This window comes from Pan paniscus, chromosome 3 (genome assembly GCF_029289425.2).
Source record: "Pan paniscus chromosome 3, NHGRI_mPanPan1-v2.0_pri, whole genome shotgun sequence".
Lineage (NCBI taxonomy): Eukaryota > Metazoa > Chordata > Mammalia > Primates > Hominidae > Pan > Pan paniscus.
This window is the reverse complement of record NC_073252.2, coordinates 114902406-114921228: the sequence shown is the minus strand read 5'-3', so window position 1 is coordinate 114921228 and position 18823 is coordinate 114902406. Positions and strand designations below refer to the sequence as shown.

At 34.3% G+C, this 18823-nt stretch overlaps 1 long non-coding RNA gene and 1 other non-coding gene across 3 annotated transcripts in view; one reads left to right on the top strand and one right to left on the bottom strand.

The window, feature by feature from the left end:
* LOC117980037 (uncharacterized) overlaps positions 1–18823 on the top strand; it is a 99999-nt gene that overhangs the window by 55407 nt on the left and 25769 nt on the right. The window lies entirely within an intron of this gene.
* Positions 11866–11972, bottom strand: LOC112439648 (U6 spliceosomal RNA). The gene has a single exon (XR_003027904.1). It is a non-coding gene; the product is annotated as a U6 spliceosomal RNA (small nuclear RNA).

The window sequence follows — 18823 nt, the reverse complement described above, 5'->3', positions numbered from 1 at the left end:
AGCAACTGGAATGGTGGGGTTATCATTAGTTATGCAGGGAAAAATTACAGGTGGAGTTTGAGGTCAGGATTGTGTGACATAAATTTCTGTTGAAGATATGTTAATTTTGATATTTTAATTGTACCTCCATGAACCTATGCTAGCCATTTGCCATCATTTAAAAAAAAAAAAAACCGAAGTGAGGAGATAAGCCATATCTTGGAGATATAAGTTTGAGGAAATCGTCAAGGGAGAAAGTAAAGAAAGGAACAAAGAGGAATGAATCCTGGAATTATATATAACAAGTTTAACAATTCTGAGAGTTTAGAATCTGAATAGGCAAGACAAAAGGAGAAGAAATGTGGTGAGCTGGAAGTAGGGGAGGAAGAGGATGTAATAAGAACGGGGGTGATCCGTATGTTATATATTGGTCTTTGATGAGCTTGACAGGAGCAATTTTGGTGAAACCATGTAGTTAAAGCTTGTTTAGACAAAGGATCAAAGAGCATGGGAAAATGTACATGGAAGACATCAGATGAAGCCAAGTCTTTCAAGAACTTTTTATGAAGACATGAGCAGAGAAGTTGTGGTGTTATCTTAAAGAAGAAAAGTTAATCAGGGTAAAGACGTTATTAAAGTGGTAGGGTGAAGACAGAACAAGATTGTAGAATAAAACCTTCTAGTGACAATTCCCTCAGGAACATCAATTCAAACAACTATTTATGCAAGAAAATACCATCTCAAAAACTAAAGAAACCAAGTAAGAGATCACGGGATATGGTTTAAGCATAATAACAAGAAAATACACAATAAAGAGAGTAGAAAAGACAGTCTTGCATTGCCTACACCACCCCTACCCCAGCACCAGGCTGTGCAGCAACAGAGATAATCTGTCTTCTTGGAGAAGGGAGAGGAAAAAGAGTGCAGACACTTATCTGAAGCTCAGCGCCAGCCTCACTACAGTAAAACACAGCACGGGGCACTATCCCATGACATTGATTTCAGACTGATGCTCGAGGACAGATTCTAGACCCACTCCAAGATGGAAGAGAATCTGCTGCTCCGGCAGGATACACTGGAGTCCCAGCCTGCTTCACCACCAGCTGACTAAAGCAACCATGGGCCCTATATAAATATCGGTAACAGTAAGGCCATAGTGGCTGCAGATTTTGTATAAGCCCTAGGGATGATACAGCATGGGATCAGCTATAGTGGCCTCAGGATTGTCTGTTATCCCTCCCTTAACTCCAGATACTGCAGCACAGAGAGAGACTCTTACTGAGGGAAAAAAGTGAAAAATGAGAGAAGGACTCTGTCTGGGAACCTGTGAAACTCTCCTTGGTCTCCCCCAGAACCATTAGGGCTGGGAAACTCAGAATCTGCAATAATGGCACAGTGAACCTGGGCTTAGGGCACACTCTAGTGCTGAAATGGTTGCAGTGACTAGAGGCTTTGGGAACTCAATAGTCAGTTGCCTTTGAATTCTTGGAAGGTCATCTGAAGAAGGATATGTACAAACAAGGCCAGACTGTAAAGACTGGACCAAATAACTAATTCTTTAACATCCAGACACTGATGTATGTTCACAAACATTAAGACCATTCAAGGGAATTTGATCTCACCAAAATGACTAAATAGGGGACCAATGACAAACCCTGGAGAGAGAGATATGTCTGATGTCTGAAACAGAGAATTCATAATAGCTCTTTTTAGGAATCTTAACAAACTTCAAGAAAACATAAAGAAGCCATTCAAAAATTTATCACAGGAATTTAACAGAGATTGAAATAATAAAGCCGAAATTGACAAATGGGATCTAATTAAACTAAAGAGCTTCTGCACAGCAAAAGAAACTACCATCAGAGTGAACAGGCAACCTACAGAATGGGAGAAAATTTTTGCAATCTACTCATCTGACAAAGGGCTAATATCCACAATCTACAAAGAGCTCAAACAAATTTACAAGAAAAAAACAAACAACCCCATCAAAAAGTGAGCAAAGGATATGAACAGACACTTCTCAAAAGAAGACATTTATGCAGCCAACAGACACATGAAAGAAGCTCACCATCACTGGCCATCAGAAAAATGCAAATCAAAACCACAATGAGATACCATCTCACACCAGTTAGAATGGTGATCATTAAAAAGTCAGGAAACAACAGGTGCTGGAGAGGATGTGGAGAAATAGGAATATTTTAACACTGTTGGTGGGACTATAAACTAGTTCAACCATTGTGGAAGACAGTGTGGCGATTCCTCAAGGATCTAGAACTAGAAATACCATTTGACCCAACCATCTCATTACTGGGTATTATAAACCCAAAGGATTATAAATCATGCTGCTATAAAGACACATGCACACGTATGTTTATTGTGGCACTATTCACAATAGCAAAGACTTGGAACCAACCCAAATGTCCATCAACGATAAATTGGATTAAGAAAATGTGGCACATATACACCATGGAATACTATGCAGCCCTAAAAAGCATGGGTTCATGTCTTTTGTAGGGACATGGATGAAGCTGGAAACCATCATTCTCAGCAAACTATTGCAAGGACGGAATAGGAAACACCACATGTTCTCACTCATAGGTGGGAATTGAACAATGAGAACACTTGGACACCGGAAGGGGAACATCACACACTGGTGCCTGTTGTGGGGTGGGGGTAGTGGGGAGAGATAGCATTAGGAGATATACCTAATGTAAATGACGAGTTAATGGGTGCAGCACACCAACAAGGCACATGTATACATATGTAACAAACCTGCATGTTGTGCACATGTACCCTATAACTTAAAGTATAATAATAATAATTAAAAAATCAAACACAAAGCCTGTAGCTGAAAAATACAGTGGATGAACTGTATGAATTGTGGATGAATTGTGATGTATAAACCACTCATGTCTTTAGGTAAAAAACTAAAAGACAAAATGGTTAAAAATGATAATAACTACAATAATTTGCTGCTCCAGTGGGATACACCCAAGAGAAGCAAAATAATAAGATATAAATTGAAACGTCAAAAAATCAAAATGCATGTGGGAGGACGGAGTTAAAATGTAGAGGTTTTCAGTTTTGTTTACGTGCTTATTTTCTTTGTAATGAAAGTTGTTATCAGTTTAAAATACTTTGCTATAAAAGTAAGCTTTTTTTTTTCACTTTTATTTTAGATGCAGGGGTTACATGAGTACATTTGTTACATGGGAATATGGCATAATGTTGAGGTTTGGAGAACAAATCCTGTCACCCAGGTAGTGAGCATAGTACCCGATAGGTAGTCTTTTAACCAAGCCCTCCCTCCTTCCACACTCTAGGAGCCTGCAGTGTCTATTGTACTCATATTTATATCCATGTGTGCTCAATGTTTAACTCCCACTTATAAGTGAGAACATATGGTATTTGGTTTTCTGTTCTTGCATTAATTTACTTAGGATTTTGGCCTCCAGCTCCATCTATGTTGCTGCAAAGAATATGATCTCATTCTTCTTTATAGCTGCATATGAATCTTAAAATTCATATGGAAAAGTAAAACAAAACAAAACAAAATAAACAAAGATAGCGAAAGCAATCTCAAGCAAAAAGAACAAAGCTAGAGACAGCACATTACCTAATTTTAAAATATACTACAAAGCTATAAAACAACATGTTATTTGGTGTAAAAACAGACACATAGACCAATGGGACAGAGTAGAGAACGCAGAAATACATCCATGCATTTACAGCTGACTAACTTTTGACAAAGGTGCCCAAAGCACATATTGGCAAGAGGACAGTTTCTTCAACAAATGGTGTTGGAAAAACTGGATATCCACATGGATAAAAATTAAACTAGACCCCTATTTCTTACCATATGTGAAAATCAAATAAAAATAAATTGAATGGTTAAATGTAAAGCCTGAAACTATGAAACCACCAGAAGAAAACCTAAGGGAAACACTTCATAAAACTGGGATGTGCAAGTATATTTTGAATAAGACCTCAAAAACACAGACATCAAAAACAAAAGTGGAAAAATTGAATTACATCAAATTAAGAAGCTCTGCATAACAAAAGCAAAAATTAACAGAGTGAAGACACAACCTATGGAATGGAAAAAAAATTTGCCTACTATACATCTGATAAGGCATTAATATCCAAATATATATAAAGAGTTCAAATAACCCAATAACAAGAACACAAATAATCAGATTTTAAAAATGAGCAAAGGACCTCGATAGACACTTCCCAAAATGAGACATACAAATGACCAACATGCGTATGTAAAGATACTCCACATCACTAATTATCAGAGAAATGCAAATTAAATCCAAAATGAGATAGCACCCTTACCTGTTAGAATGATTTTTCTCAAAAAGGCGAAAGATAGCTAATAGCAACCATGCAAAGAAAAGAGAACACTTGCATACTGTTAGTGGGAATGCAAATTAATACAGCTATTATGGAAAATGGTATGGCGCTTCCTCAAAATACTGAAAATAGGACTGCCAAAAGATATAGCAATCCCACTACAGAGTATATATTTAAAGAAATTGAAATCAGTATGTCAAGGAGTTAACTGGATTTCCATGTTCATTACCGTGTTACTCATAGTAGCCAAGATATGTAATCAAATTAAGTATCTATCAACAAATAAATGGATAAAGGAAATGTATTATATATACATAATTGAATACTATTCAGCCTTAAAGAAGAAAAAAGGCCTGTCATTTATGACAATGTGGATGAACATGGGAGACACTGTGTTGAGTGACGTGAGACAGGCACAGAAAGGCATATATCACATGGTCTCATTTATATGAGTAGTGTAAAAAAGTTGAACTCACACAAATAGAGAGTAGAATGGTGGTTACTAGGAGTTGGGGGAGAGGAAGGAGACTGATGACGTGTGGGCCAAAATATAAAAAATTTCAGTGCTATAGGAGGAATAAATTCAGGAGACATATTGTACAATATGGTGACTATAGTTAATAAAAACGTATTGTATTTTTGAAAATTGCTAAGAAAATAGATTTTAAGTGGTCTCACCACAAAAATAAGTATGTGAGAAAATGCATCTCGATTAGCTTGATTTTGCTATTTCACAGTGTATATATTTCAAAACAACATGTACACAATAAATACATATAATCTGTATTTGTTGATTACAATTTTAAAAATAAACTATACATTGTTATTACATCATACATTTTATTAATGGTCATATCACTGTATACATATTTACCAAATAAAAGCTTTAACTGAGAAACAGGAGTTTTTTGGCAAGTTTTAATATTGTTAATCGATAAATATATCCAGTAGCTATTCATTCAATAATACCAGTATTTTGATGTGAATATTGTGATGCCTTCTAGTTGAATAGCTCATTTGTTATGCAGCCTTTTTAATTCAAATGATTAGGTGAAAAAGAAAAAAAGCACACAAAATAGAAAATATAAATAAAAATGAAAATTAGGTTGAAGATATAGGCTGCTCAGAGAGTTCTCACTTTCTCACTCAGTTGTGATATATGTTTAATTGTACTTTCTTAAGTTTTTCTGACTTAGTTTTTGATATTTTTCTAATGTGACTGGAATGTACGTTTAATTTTAGGTAGATGTTTGAAAGAATCCAAGCAACACATTTCTGTCTTGTTCAGGACATTGAGTTAATCTTATAATATTATAATAAATATATTTCCAAGCTGTTACTGGGGTTACCATTAATGTTAGACATACATTCTATTTCCCTCTTGGAGAGACAGCATACACAATAAATAAAATTGTTCATAATGTAACATATATAAGTTTCATAAACACAAAGACTATTCAAGAGTAAGTTCAAATAAATGATGATATAATCAATCTTCTAATCAATCGTCTAAAAGTTTTAAAAATTAATTATCCAATGATTAAAATGATTTATAAGGAAGTTATCCAGATATGTTGCAATCCTAGAATCGCAACTGTCTATAGTAGGGACTGATGGCATTTTATTATTAAATGCCAATTTTAACCAGCTTATTAGTCTTGATATTTTAATAAGGATTGGCTTTTTATAATGAATGTGGGACTCTTTAATCCCACACATAATTAGTTCATTCTGATATGTTCTACAGATTATCAAAAATCATAGAATATCTCCAAGAGCAACTTCTAAGAGATTTCCTTTTCCATTATTTTGGAAGTAACTAAAATAAACTTAATAAAGTTACTCATATCTCAAATGTTTTCTCTTCCAACTAGTGTATATATGATTTTCCATATCCCAAATTCATTTAAAAAATTTATGTCCATATACACTTTAGTTTATAGGTATTCTAAGAGTTGGGAATTCTGATTTAAAAAAATTTTTCAAGACAGAAAGGAACAAACTGTAAAATTTTTCATCCTTTAAATCCTTCCCTCCCTCTTCCATTCACTCATCTAAAAAAACTGAATAAAATGCATGGGATACAACATATGTATTATAGTTTACATGGAAGATTATTGCTGTAATCTTTTAATTAGTTAAAGACAAGGAAACGTGGTTAACATATTCGTCCTATCCGTATGGTTTATATATCAAGCTTTGCATTTATGTTCCACATAAATTTCTACCATGAATCTTCCCTCACAGTATACAAAATGATATAGTAATCAATAGTATAAGCCATTAGACTTCCAACTGAGGTGTGAGTATCTCTAGGAATAACGCAAAGCTGTCAAAAAGTTAACTAAGCAGAGAATTTGGAGGAATTCAATTTCCAGGTATTCAACTTTCATATATATTGTATTCTGCCATGTTTCTAAAATATCAATTAACTTATCAGCAATTGAAAAATGGGGAAATTACGTTGAATGAAGTGAACATATGTTGGAATATGAACTATTTTCTATAGTAAAGAGAGCCAGATTATCATAAATTAAACTAAAAATCTTTAGCAGAAAAGGAGAAAGCTTGGCTACTGCCCAGAGAGAATGCTTATTTTCTTTCTTTTTTAAAAAAATAATAAAATGAATGCCTGTAACAGATTATCCTTAAAGGTGCACATCCCTAGCCTTGGAATAGTTCTAGGCTCCTAGCTTGTTGATACTTCTTCTAGTGCTTAGAGGCCCAGTTACATCTGCATTATCTCAGGGTCCACAAGCTAGTATTTCTACCTTATTTTTCATTTTGGAGGGCACATTTTTTTCTATCCCTGTAGGAAATCTATAGCCATAGTGAGCTTCCTACCTTGGCTAATGGAGTTACTTCTCAAACTTCTCAGTGTTTTTTGTTATTGTTGCCCTTACTAATTTGTGTGTGTGTGTGTGTGTGTGTGTGTGTGTGTGTGTGTGTGTGTATTATTTCTGAGTTGTACCAGGTTCAAGTGGATTGGCTCAACCTTATTTTTCCAATAAGCCCTGATTATTTTAAGATTTTTTAGAACTCAGAATTCACATAGAATACATATACTCTGTTATAGGATTATCAAAATTCTTCTGTTAATTGTTCTCAAACTGTTTTGCACCTAAGTGTCAAGGTGGCCCAGAAGATTGTATGCTTCCCTTTTTCCAAGTATCTTTCCCCAATCTCCTACCTTACCACTTAACAAGGGAAATGAACAACTCACATCTATCCTGAATTCTCTTTTGGTGTTTTTAACTGATATTAAAACACAGTTGAAACAAACTTGCAGTCAATCTGAAATACTGGTGTCAGTGATGGTACCATACGTCATAGAATAGCACATGACATGCAAGAGACTGTTGGTGCGCTGATCATGGCAATGACAGAGGATTTGTCTGATAGATAAAGGAAACTACTGGTTCTTCAAATAATCCCCAGTCAATAATTAATTTCTGCTATGACAGCCAGCAAATGTTCTCAGTGATAAAAATTTGTATTTAAATGCTTGCCTAGGAATTCAAGTAGAGAAGAATTTAACAATATTGAACAACTATGTTCAATTTTGTATTAGTTATGGTCCAGGCAGAAATCTGAAAAAATAATTTTAAAAGTAAGAATTATTCATTAGTAAAAGGAGATTGACTATGTAAAGGGACATCGAAAGCACTAAGAAATGCAAGGATTACAAATGTAGGGAACACTAAGAAATGCAAGGATTACAAATGTAGGGAACGCTAAGAAATGCAAGGATTACAAATGTAGGGGACAGGCACTAGCTGTAGCTCTGACAAAGAGTACAATGGAGCAGAATAAATTTGGAAGAGGCCCCATCAAGTCTAAGATTCAGAGTTCATTGGAGAAGGAGAGGCTTCAGTCACTGAATAACAGATAATTTTTGCACTAGGGTGCTAGGAGAATTCTCTGGAGCGAGGGCAACTTTGGGTCGCCTGCTGCTCTTGGCAAGGTACCTGGCCACATGAGAGCTACAGAACTTGCTGGGAAACCGCGTGCTTGGTTGCTACCAAACATATTTTGTTGAGCAAGTACAGTCTAAGAACAACTTAGAAGACAGAAGAGGACTGTGACTATAATTGCTCTAAAAAATACTTGCAGATAGAAAAAGTGCAACCTAAATATACAAATACTAAACAAACATCCTGGTTGATCAGAGCACTGACTGCAGGAAAGAGGCTAAGAAGCACACATAGTTGTTTTATATAAAACACGTTTAGGGAAGATATTTTTCCTTTATAAAATGAAAGCATTTTGCTTAAATGAGTATTTTATAATTATAAAACTACAAAATATAAAACATAAAGTATATAAATTAGTGTTATAAAATTATAATTCATTTTGACCTTTTGACTTCTGAATGGCCAGTACAGATACTATTTTATGGAATTTATTTAGAAATTTTATTATTCATTATTACTATATCTAATACATATGGTCATATAATTTTATATTTATGTACTTATATTTATAGATATAATTGTATATCTAAATGTGTATATATACCCACATATACACATACTCTTATTTTATAGGCTCTGAAATGTTCTGTGGTAAAGACAACATTTAAACTCATTAATCTATATTTTATTTATATTATATTTTATTTATATATTTATATTACTTGTTTATATTTATTTATATTTTATTTTTGTATTTTATATTGCTTATATTATTTATATTTTTATTACATTACTTTTAATGGGAAAAACTGCAATTACTTTTGCACCAACCTAATAAATAATTATAAATCTAGTTGGGGAAACATTGTTGGGGGAGGAATAGTGCTACAAGAGGCAGTCTAGCTTATTTATGAAACATTATCTCCACTATGGTATGTTTAGACAATATCTAAATGTGTAGTAAGTACATGCTACCTGATAGAATACTAGGTAAAACAATGTGGTCACTTGACAATTTAGTCTTCCTCAGCCTTTTTCAAAAATGCATTGTTAAATTAGAAATTTTATATGAAAAAATGTTCTAGGCTGCATGAAATAATTTTAGTTGTTTGGAAATTATACTATATTGTAATTTCTTCAATATCAAGTTTATTTTTGGACAATATTGTCCTAAGACCAATTACCTGGGCCAGAGTTATAAAACCTTATAATCACAATGCTTTTGTAATTATTTATGATATTTTTTCATTTCCACTTGAAGATTCTGTTTGTTATGATATTAGGAATGTCACTACTGTCAGTTCCATTATTTAAAATTTTTCCTAACATAGTGAAGAAGGCTGAATTTTCAAAGAATATCTCTAAATGGAATAATTCACCACGAATTGCATATATTACCCTTTGGTCTCAATTTCTAGCTGACAAAGGCTCATGAAGTTTTCTCTAAGAAGTTTTAGGTAAAAGGAGAGGTCTTACAGTCAAACAACTTGTATTATAAACCTAGTCTTACATCTAATAACTATTTGAATTAGGGAATTAATGTAAGCTCTTTGTTCTCATTTTTTCTCAGTTATAAAATGGAAAATCATTTTTCAAAAGGGAATTAAATGGCATAAATCCTGGAGTCAACAAAAGTGAGCTATATTTAACTTTCTATGCCAATAAACACTCCTAATAACATTACATTACATGAATAAAAAAGACATAATTCATTAATTTAGCAAATAATTGTTGAATGTCTATTATTCCAGACACTATGCAAATCATTACCATCCTGCACTTTATTCACATTCAGGTGGGTCCCTGGTTAGATGCTATACTGTATGAGGTTCCATACCTGTGAATTAGAAATTTGAGAATCAGATGGAAAATGGTGTTGGGTGAACATTTGTGGACTGAAATTGTAAACCCTGAGCCAGAATAGATATCTATCTCATGAGAATAAAATGTTAAACCTTTCAGGTGGAAAATTCCCAATGAATTCAACTTATTAACAAGTTTTTTTTGGTCTACTCAATTAATAATGCCATATTAGCTACTCAGCATTTGTCTTTGTTGCTAAGTGGCTAGGTGTTGAGAAGTACAATTAACTTCACAAGTGGGAGTCCATTCTCCCAGCCTGTATCTAATCTCCATCTCTGCTACTGTGGCCACACCACTAACGTGCTTTTTGTGCCAGTTCTTGGGTTGGCCAATGGTAGAGGTTAAGAAAATCTATACTCCACCAGCAGAATATTAATAGAGGAAAATGTCTAGCAAGGGTAAAGGAAGTAAGCTGGAGGAATCTTCAGATGGCAATGCATATCTGCTAACTGTGAAAGGAGTGAATAAAGAAAGGAGGAGTGGAGAGTCAATGCTTATACTGAAGTGTAGCTTTAAGAAGATTGCGTCCATGCTAAAATGGAGCCCATGTGGTCTGCTGAAAAAGTGCCCCAAGGATATCAGGCCCTAGTTACCAGAGCCTAAGAATATAATTTTGTTTGGTAAAATATAAGATTAAATTAGGGATTTTAAGATAAAGGTATTATCTTGTATAATGAAATTAGTAAGTGTCCTCCTGAGAGAGAGGAGGAGGGAGATTTCACACAGACAGAAAAAGGAGAAGACAAACACACAAGAGGAGAAAGCAAATGACCAATGAGGCTGAGATTGGAGTGATGCAGCCCCAAGTGTCAAGAAATGCTGCAGTCACCAGAGGCTAGAATAAGCGAGGGACGGATTATTTCCTAGAACCTCTGGAGGAAGAACGGCTCTGATGACTTCTTGATATCAGCCCAGTGTGACTTATTTCAGACTTCTTCATCTAATATCGATTAGAACGAATTTCAATGGTTTTAAGCCACTGTCGTTTTGGTAATTGTTACAGCAGCCCTAGAAAACCAATGCAGTTCTGGAGCCAAAGTTGTGTAGTAGAGGAAGTCAACATAATACAGGAATAGGTCAGGCATTGCCTGGAAGCCTCCTGGGGGAATTGTGGCTTTGGCACAAATGCAGTGGTGGATGAAGGATAGCAGCAGAGGCCATGAGTCACCTACCCTCCCCAGTGTCAGAGATAGAAGGACTAGATTCATAGCCACCAAAAAGAGGTAAACTTTTCATTTATCTTGCAGCTTATTATGTGTAGAATATCCCACTCATAAATGCAAAAAAAGCCATTTTTTTCCAAGTCAAATGTGACATTTGTGAAATTTGCCCATGTGTCTGGCCAAGCAGCAAGTTCCAATCAAAGCGAAATAAAAATAGTGTACTTGACAACTTCTCTGAGCAAAAATAATATGAAAAAAACAAACATATTAAATATCTATTATGTAAAAATACAGAAAGGAAATTATATAACTAAAAAAGAAAAAAGAGAGCATGATAAAAATTTGAAAATATTTAGAACCTTACAATTATTGATAAGAATATTTCATATAAAAATTACAGGTTGTATCTGAAGTGGAAACTAGAGGATAATTGACTTATCGTTGAAGAATGACCAGTAGACCATAATTTAAAGCATCAAATTTTAAAAAGTTAAGTTCACAGAAAGTTGAATAAAGAAAAAAAGATAAAAATAATGAAGAAGAATAGCATCTAATCTATAAATTTCTTCAAGCAGTATGGCCATTTTCATGAAACTATTGAACACTTCAAGAATTTGCGAGGCATCCTTGCACAGACGCCATGCTAATCTTCTCTGTACCATTCCAATTTTAGTATATGTGCTGCCAAAGTGAGTACAAACCCGTTTTTATAAAAGAAAAATTTTGCAACTTAGAATTGTAAGTAAAAATTAGCATTATAAGACTATATCATTAAAGAAAAGTATACAATGTTTCCAATGGGTGGTGAAGTTTTAAAGTGGTAATTGGATTTGTAATTTGTAAATGGAAAATTACAAAGGTAACCATATGAAATTATTTCCATAGTGGATATATTATAAATAAACCAACAAACTCTGTGTATTTTTTATAACTCTGGAGGCATGCTTGACATATATCTGTTTTATGAGTTTTGGTTCCAATGCAGGTATGCACTTACGCATTCTACTTACAATCTAATTTTATTACATTTTGTTTATTTAACCTTGAAAAAAATATCAACTCTGGAGCAGTAACTTTCATTTATAAGTCTAGTTGAGTTTGGCTGCTAAAGGCCAAATGCTAATTTTTCCCAAGCATTATGAGTTGGCGTCAGAGACCTGTCATGAACAGTATGTGAGCAGATGACAGGGCAATTGTGACAAGCTTGTCAAATTAATCATTGGGAAGAAATGTTAGTACGCTCTGTTTAACACCATTTTATAATGTATAAAATTATTACATACCATATAATTTACATTGCTGCTTACACATCTTATTACATACTATTAATCATATAACACTGAACCAGCGCTGTTATTCTGTTTATGAACATGCTTACATAGTTTCTCTTGATAATTAATGAGAACATTTTCATTAGCTAAACTAAGGTTTTTCAATTAGACAAATAATATGTTTCAAGATGGCTTATAAGAAAGAAGTTTTATTACTCTTAGAGGCACAAAGGACAGAAATTCTTCACTGCCTGTACTCTTGGGCAGAGATAGATTTTAGGGGCTGCCACAGAATGAATTATAATTACATAAATACATAATATAATAATTATATACGCTATTTTGACAAAGATAACAATACTAAAGTAATTTTTACAGGAATAGTTTTTATGATTCTTTTGCAATAAAGAAATATTTCAATTACTAAGGGTAGTTATAATCAAAAAATGCTTTAAAAGCTCTGAATAAATAGATCATAGTTATAACATGATTGAAATTTTTTTTGTATAATTACTTTTATATAGGACTGAAAGTTTATAAACAATACTGTTTTTGAAGTAATTTTATCCAGCCAACAAATAGAGTCCCAATCTTAAAATGGAAGTAACTAAAATTAACATATAATAAAATGTTTGCTATAGTATAAAATTATGGATAAATATCTGATACATGGCTAGATAACAGATGAAGTCCAATAAACCCTGCCTTCTTCCACAAAATTTATCTTTATGGCTAATCATTAAGAGTTTGCAAACCAGTCTGTGAAAATATGAATAATAACAATATATTTTCTGTTCTGAAGAAATGACAATTTTTCCCATCATTTCTAATAATCTGTTTCACTCATTTCTAAAAGGTCTGTTGAGTGTGTGTTACATATAAATGTATATTTGTATATAATGTAGTTTAGGGGTTATCTAATGTAACTCACTCGATTGGATGGTACATTGCTTGAAAACACCATCAGTTACAACTCTCCACTGAATTCTGAATAGATGTTTATATTAATTAAGATATGGCTTATTTATTTAAGGAATGCTAACATGTCACATATATTCATAGAATGTATACATTTAATTAATAAATATCACAGGTTCCTCTGTCATGTAGTGATATTTGAATCTAAGAGGACTATTAGGATTTGATGAAAAGAAGTAGACAAATATTAAGATCAACATGTCCTTCCAAAGGGAAGGCACATGAGATGAAAATAAGTCATGATGCCATGTTGCCAAGGAAATCAACTAAAAGCATAAAAAGCTGGAGGGCACTGTCAAAATAACCAGTTAGTCAAGTCAGGGCATTTGCCAGTTGCATTTGTATCTTATGCAACTAATTCAGAAAAAAAATGTTTGATCTTGAAGGCCCGTAGAGGCATAATCATAATAATGATCTATTAACCATCAATACTGAGATAATGTTTAAAATTCAAAATAATCTTTCTTAAGTCATAAAGGATTTACACCTGCCAGGCTACTTTCCTAAACAATTTTATACTCCTAACTGCATTATACAATTGCTCCAGTTTCTCTATCGTCTTGCCAGCATACAGTGTTTTCCCCTAGTCCTTATTTTAATCATTGTAAGTGTGTGTTCTCACGTGGTGGAAAGGATGAATGAGCTCTCTGGTGTCTCTTTTACAAGGGAATTACCCTGATTTAGGAGAACTTCATCTTCATGACCTAATCACCTCCTGAAGGGTCCCAACTCCTACTACCATCACCTTGAGGGTTAAGATTTTAACATACGAATTTTGGGTAGACAAAGGAATTCAGAAAACAGAGGTTCTTTATTGAATAGGTCTTCTGAAAATATTTTCTACCAGTCAGTGGCTTATCTTTTTATTCTTTTGACATTGCCTTTCACGGAGAAAAAGTTTTCAATTTTAATCAAGTTAAGCTTATCAAATCATGTGTTCATGGATTGTGCCTTTGGTGTTACACCCAAAAAATCATGAAACCCAAAGTCATGGAGATTTTTTCCTATGTTATATTCAAGACGTTTTAACATGTTGTGTTTACATTAAGTCTGTGCTCCATTTTGGGTTAATTTTGTAAATGGTTTAAGGTCTGTATGTGGGTTCATGTGTTTAATATGTGGACATCTAGTTGTTCTAGCACAAATTGTTAAAAAGACTATCCTGTTGCAATTGTATTGCTTTTGCTCCTTTGTCAAGAATCAACTTATGTGGATTTTTTTCTGGGCTCTGTATTTTATTGTACTGATATATTTGTTTATTCTTTTTGTCAATTGATTCCACACTGTCTTGATCACTGTAACTTTCTAGTGTCTTGAAGTCTGGTAGTGTTAATTCTCCAGCTTTACACATCTTAAATATTGTGTTGGCTATTCAGGGTATTTTGCTTCCCCATATAAAATTTGTTTTTTTAATTTTTTATTTTAACTTATGTGGGTATAAAGTAGGTATATATACTTATGTGTTATATGAGAAATTTTGATACAGGCATGCAATGTGAAATAATCACATCAGGGTATGGTGTATGCATCATCTCAAGCATTTATCCTTTGTTTCAAGCAATCCAATGATACTGTTTTGGTTATTTTTGTATAAACAGTTAAATTATTTTTTACTATAGTTAACATGTTGTTCTAGCAAATAGTGGTCTTATTGATTATTTCCAATTACTTTTCGGACCCATTAATCAACCCTGCTTTCCCCCGCCCCCCACCTACCCATCCCAGCCGCTGAAAACCATCCTTAGTTTTTTTTTTTTTTAATTTATTTTTAGCTTCCACAGATTAGTGAGAATATATGGTTGTCTTTCTGTGTCTGGCTTATTTCAATCAACACAATGACCACAGTTCCATCCATGTTGTTGCAAATGACAGGATCTCTTTTTTATGACTTAATAGTACTTCATTGTGTATATGCACCACATTTCTTTACCCGGTCATCTACTGATGGACGCTTCAGTTGCTTCCAACCTCCACCCTCTGAAAAGCCCCAGTGTGTGTTGTTGCCTTTATGTGTCTATGTGTTCTCATCATTTAGCTCCCACTTATAAGTGAGAACATGTGGTATTTGGTTTTCTGTTCCTGTGTTAGTTTGCTAAGGATAATGGCCGTCAACTCTATCAATTTCCCTGCAAAGGACAGGATCTCATTTTTTATATGGCTGCATAGTATTCCATGGTGTATAGGCAACACATTTTCTTTATCCAGTGTATGATTGATTGACATTTAGGTTGATTCCATTTCATTGCTATTGTGAACAGTGCTGCAGTGAACATATACTTACATGTGTCTTTATAATAGAATGATTTATGTTCCTTTGGGTATACACTCAGTAACGGAATTGCTGGGTCAAATGGAATTTCTGTCTTTAGGTCTTTGAAGAATTGCAACACTGTCCTCCACAATGGCTGAACTAATTTACAATCCAACCAACAGTTTATAAACGTTCCTTTTTCTCCACAACCTTGCCAGCATCTATCATTCTTTGAGTTTTTAATAGTAGCCATTCTGACTGGTGTTAGATGATATCTCATTGTGGTTTTAATTTGCATTTCTCTAATAATCAGTGACGTTGAGCATTTTTTCATATGACTATTGGCCACATGTATGTCTTCCTTTGAAAAGTGTCTATTCATGTCCTCTGCCCACGTTTTAATGGGCTCGTTTGTTTTTCTTGTAAATTTGTTTAAGGTCCTTATAGATGCCAGATACTAGACCCTTCTAAATACAATTTGCAAAAATTTTCTCCCATTCTGTAGGTTCAGTTTATTTGTATGTGTGTATATATATTTGCTGTGCAGAAACTCTTTAGTTTAACTAGGTCCCATTTGTCAATTTTTGCTTTTATTGGAATTGCTTTTGGCATCTTTGTCATGAAATCTTTGCCTATTCCTGTGTACTAAATGGAATTGCCTAGGTTGCCTTCCAGGGTTTTTATAGTTTTGGGTTTTACATTTAAGTGTTTAATCCATCTTGAGTTATTTTTTGTATATGGCGTTAAGAAAGGGGTCCAGTTCTAGCCTTCTGCATTTTCAGTTTCAGTTTGCTGCATATGGCTAGCCAGTTATCCCAGCACAATTTATTGAATGGTGAATCCTTTCCCATCAATTGTTTTTCTCATGTTCATTGAGGATAAGATAGTTATAGGTGTCTGGTATTATTTCTGGGTTCTCTATTCTGTTCCAGTGGACTATGTGTCTGTTCTTGTACCAGTACCATGCTCTTTCGGTAGTATAGTTTGAAGGCAGGTAGCATGAAAACTCCAGCTTTGTTCTTGTTGCTTATGATTGCTTTGGCTATTTGGGCTTTTTGTTGTTGTTGTTCTATAGGAATTTTAAAATAGTGTTTTCTAGTTCCGTAAAGAATGTCAATAGCATTAATCTATACAGTCCTTTGGGAAGTATAACCATTCCACAATATAGATTATTCCTAAGTAGGAGCATGGAATGTTCTTCCATTTGTTTGTGCCATCTCTGATTTCTTTGAGCAGTAGCTTATAGTTCTTGTAGAGATCATTTACCTCCTAGGTATTTTATTTTATTTTTGTTACAATTGTGAATGGGAGTTTATTTGTGATTTGGCTCTCAGCTTGACTACTGTTGCTTTATAGGAATGCTAGCAATTTTTTCATATTGATTTTACATTCTGAGACTTTGCTGAGGTTGCTTATAAGCTTAAGAAACTTTTGGGCTGAGACAATGGGGTTTTCTTGCTATAGAATCATGTTATCTGCTAACAGGGATGTTTGATTTTGTCTCTTCCTATTTGAATGCCCTTTATTTCTGTCTCTTGCCTGATTGCCCTGGCCAGAGCTTCCAATACAATTTGGAGTAGGAGTGGTGAGAGAGGGCATCCTTGTCTTGTGCTGTTTTTTAAGTGGAATGCGTCCAGCTTTTGCTCCTTTGGCATGATGTTGGCTGTGTTTTTTTAATATACAGCTCTTATTATTTTGAGGTATGTTCTTTCAATACCTAGTTTATTGAGAGTTTTTAACATGAAGGATATTGAATTTTATCAAAAGACTTCTGTGCATCTATTGAGATAATTGTGTGTTTTTTGTTTAGTTCTAAGTGATGAGTCACATTTATTGATTTGTGTATGTTGAACCAACCATGCATTCCAGGGATGAATCCTACTTGATAATGGTGAATTAGGTTTTTGGTGTGCTGCTAGATACATTTTGCTAGTACTTCTTTCAGGATTTTTGCATCAATGTTCATCAAAAATATTGGCCTTAAGAGTGTGTGTGCGTGTGTGTGTGTGTGTGTGTGTGTGTTTCTTTAAACCTATTGTGTCTCTGCCAGGTTTTGATATCAGGATGATGCTGGCCTCATAAAATGAGTTAGGGAGGGTCCTTTCTTTTTAATTTTTGGAATAGTTTCAGTAGAAAAAGTATAAATTCTTTTTTTTTTTTTTTGTATAGCTAATAGAATTCAGCTGTGAATCCATCTGGTCTTGAACTTATTTTGGTTGGTAGGCTATTTATTACTGCCTCAATTTCAGAATTTATTATCAATTTGTTCAAGGATTCAATTTTTTCCTGGTTCAGTATTGAGAGGGTATATGTGTTCAGAGATTTATTTATTTCTTCTGTATTTTCTAGTTTATATGCATAGAGGTGTTTATAATATTCTCTGATGGTTGTAGTTCTGTGGGGTTAGTGGTAATATGCTCCTTATTGTTTCTGATTGTGTTTATTTAAATCTCTCTTTCTCTTTTTTGTTAGTCTAGCTAGCAGTCTATCTCCCACCCCCCACCCCCCCAAAAAAAAAACCAGCTGCTGGTTCCGTGGATCTTTTAAATGGTGTGTGTGTGTGTGTGTGTGTGTGTGTGTCTATCACCTTCAGTTCAGCTCTGATTTTGATTATTTCTTGTCTTTTTATACCTTTGGGATTTGTTTGCCCTTGGTTCTCCAGTTCTTTTAGTTGTAATGTTAGATTGTTAACTTGAGATCTTTCTTTCGTCTTTTTTTTTTTTTTTTTTTTTTTTTTTGAGATGGAGTGTCACTCCTGTCGCACAGGCTGGAGTGCAGTGGCGATCTCGGCTCACTGCAACCTCTGTCATTCCTGTAATCCAAGCACTCTGGGAGGCTGAGGCAGGCAGATCACGAGGTCAGGGGTCAAGACCAGCCTGGCCAACATGGTGAAAACCCATCTCTACTAAAAATACAAAAATTAGCTGGGTGTGGTGGCATGTGCCTGTAATCCCAGCTACTCAGGAGGCTGAGGCAGGAGAATCACTTGAACTCAGGTGGTGGAGAGGTGGAGGGGAGCCGAGATCGCGCCATTGCACTCAAGCTTGG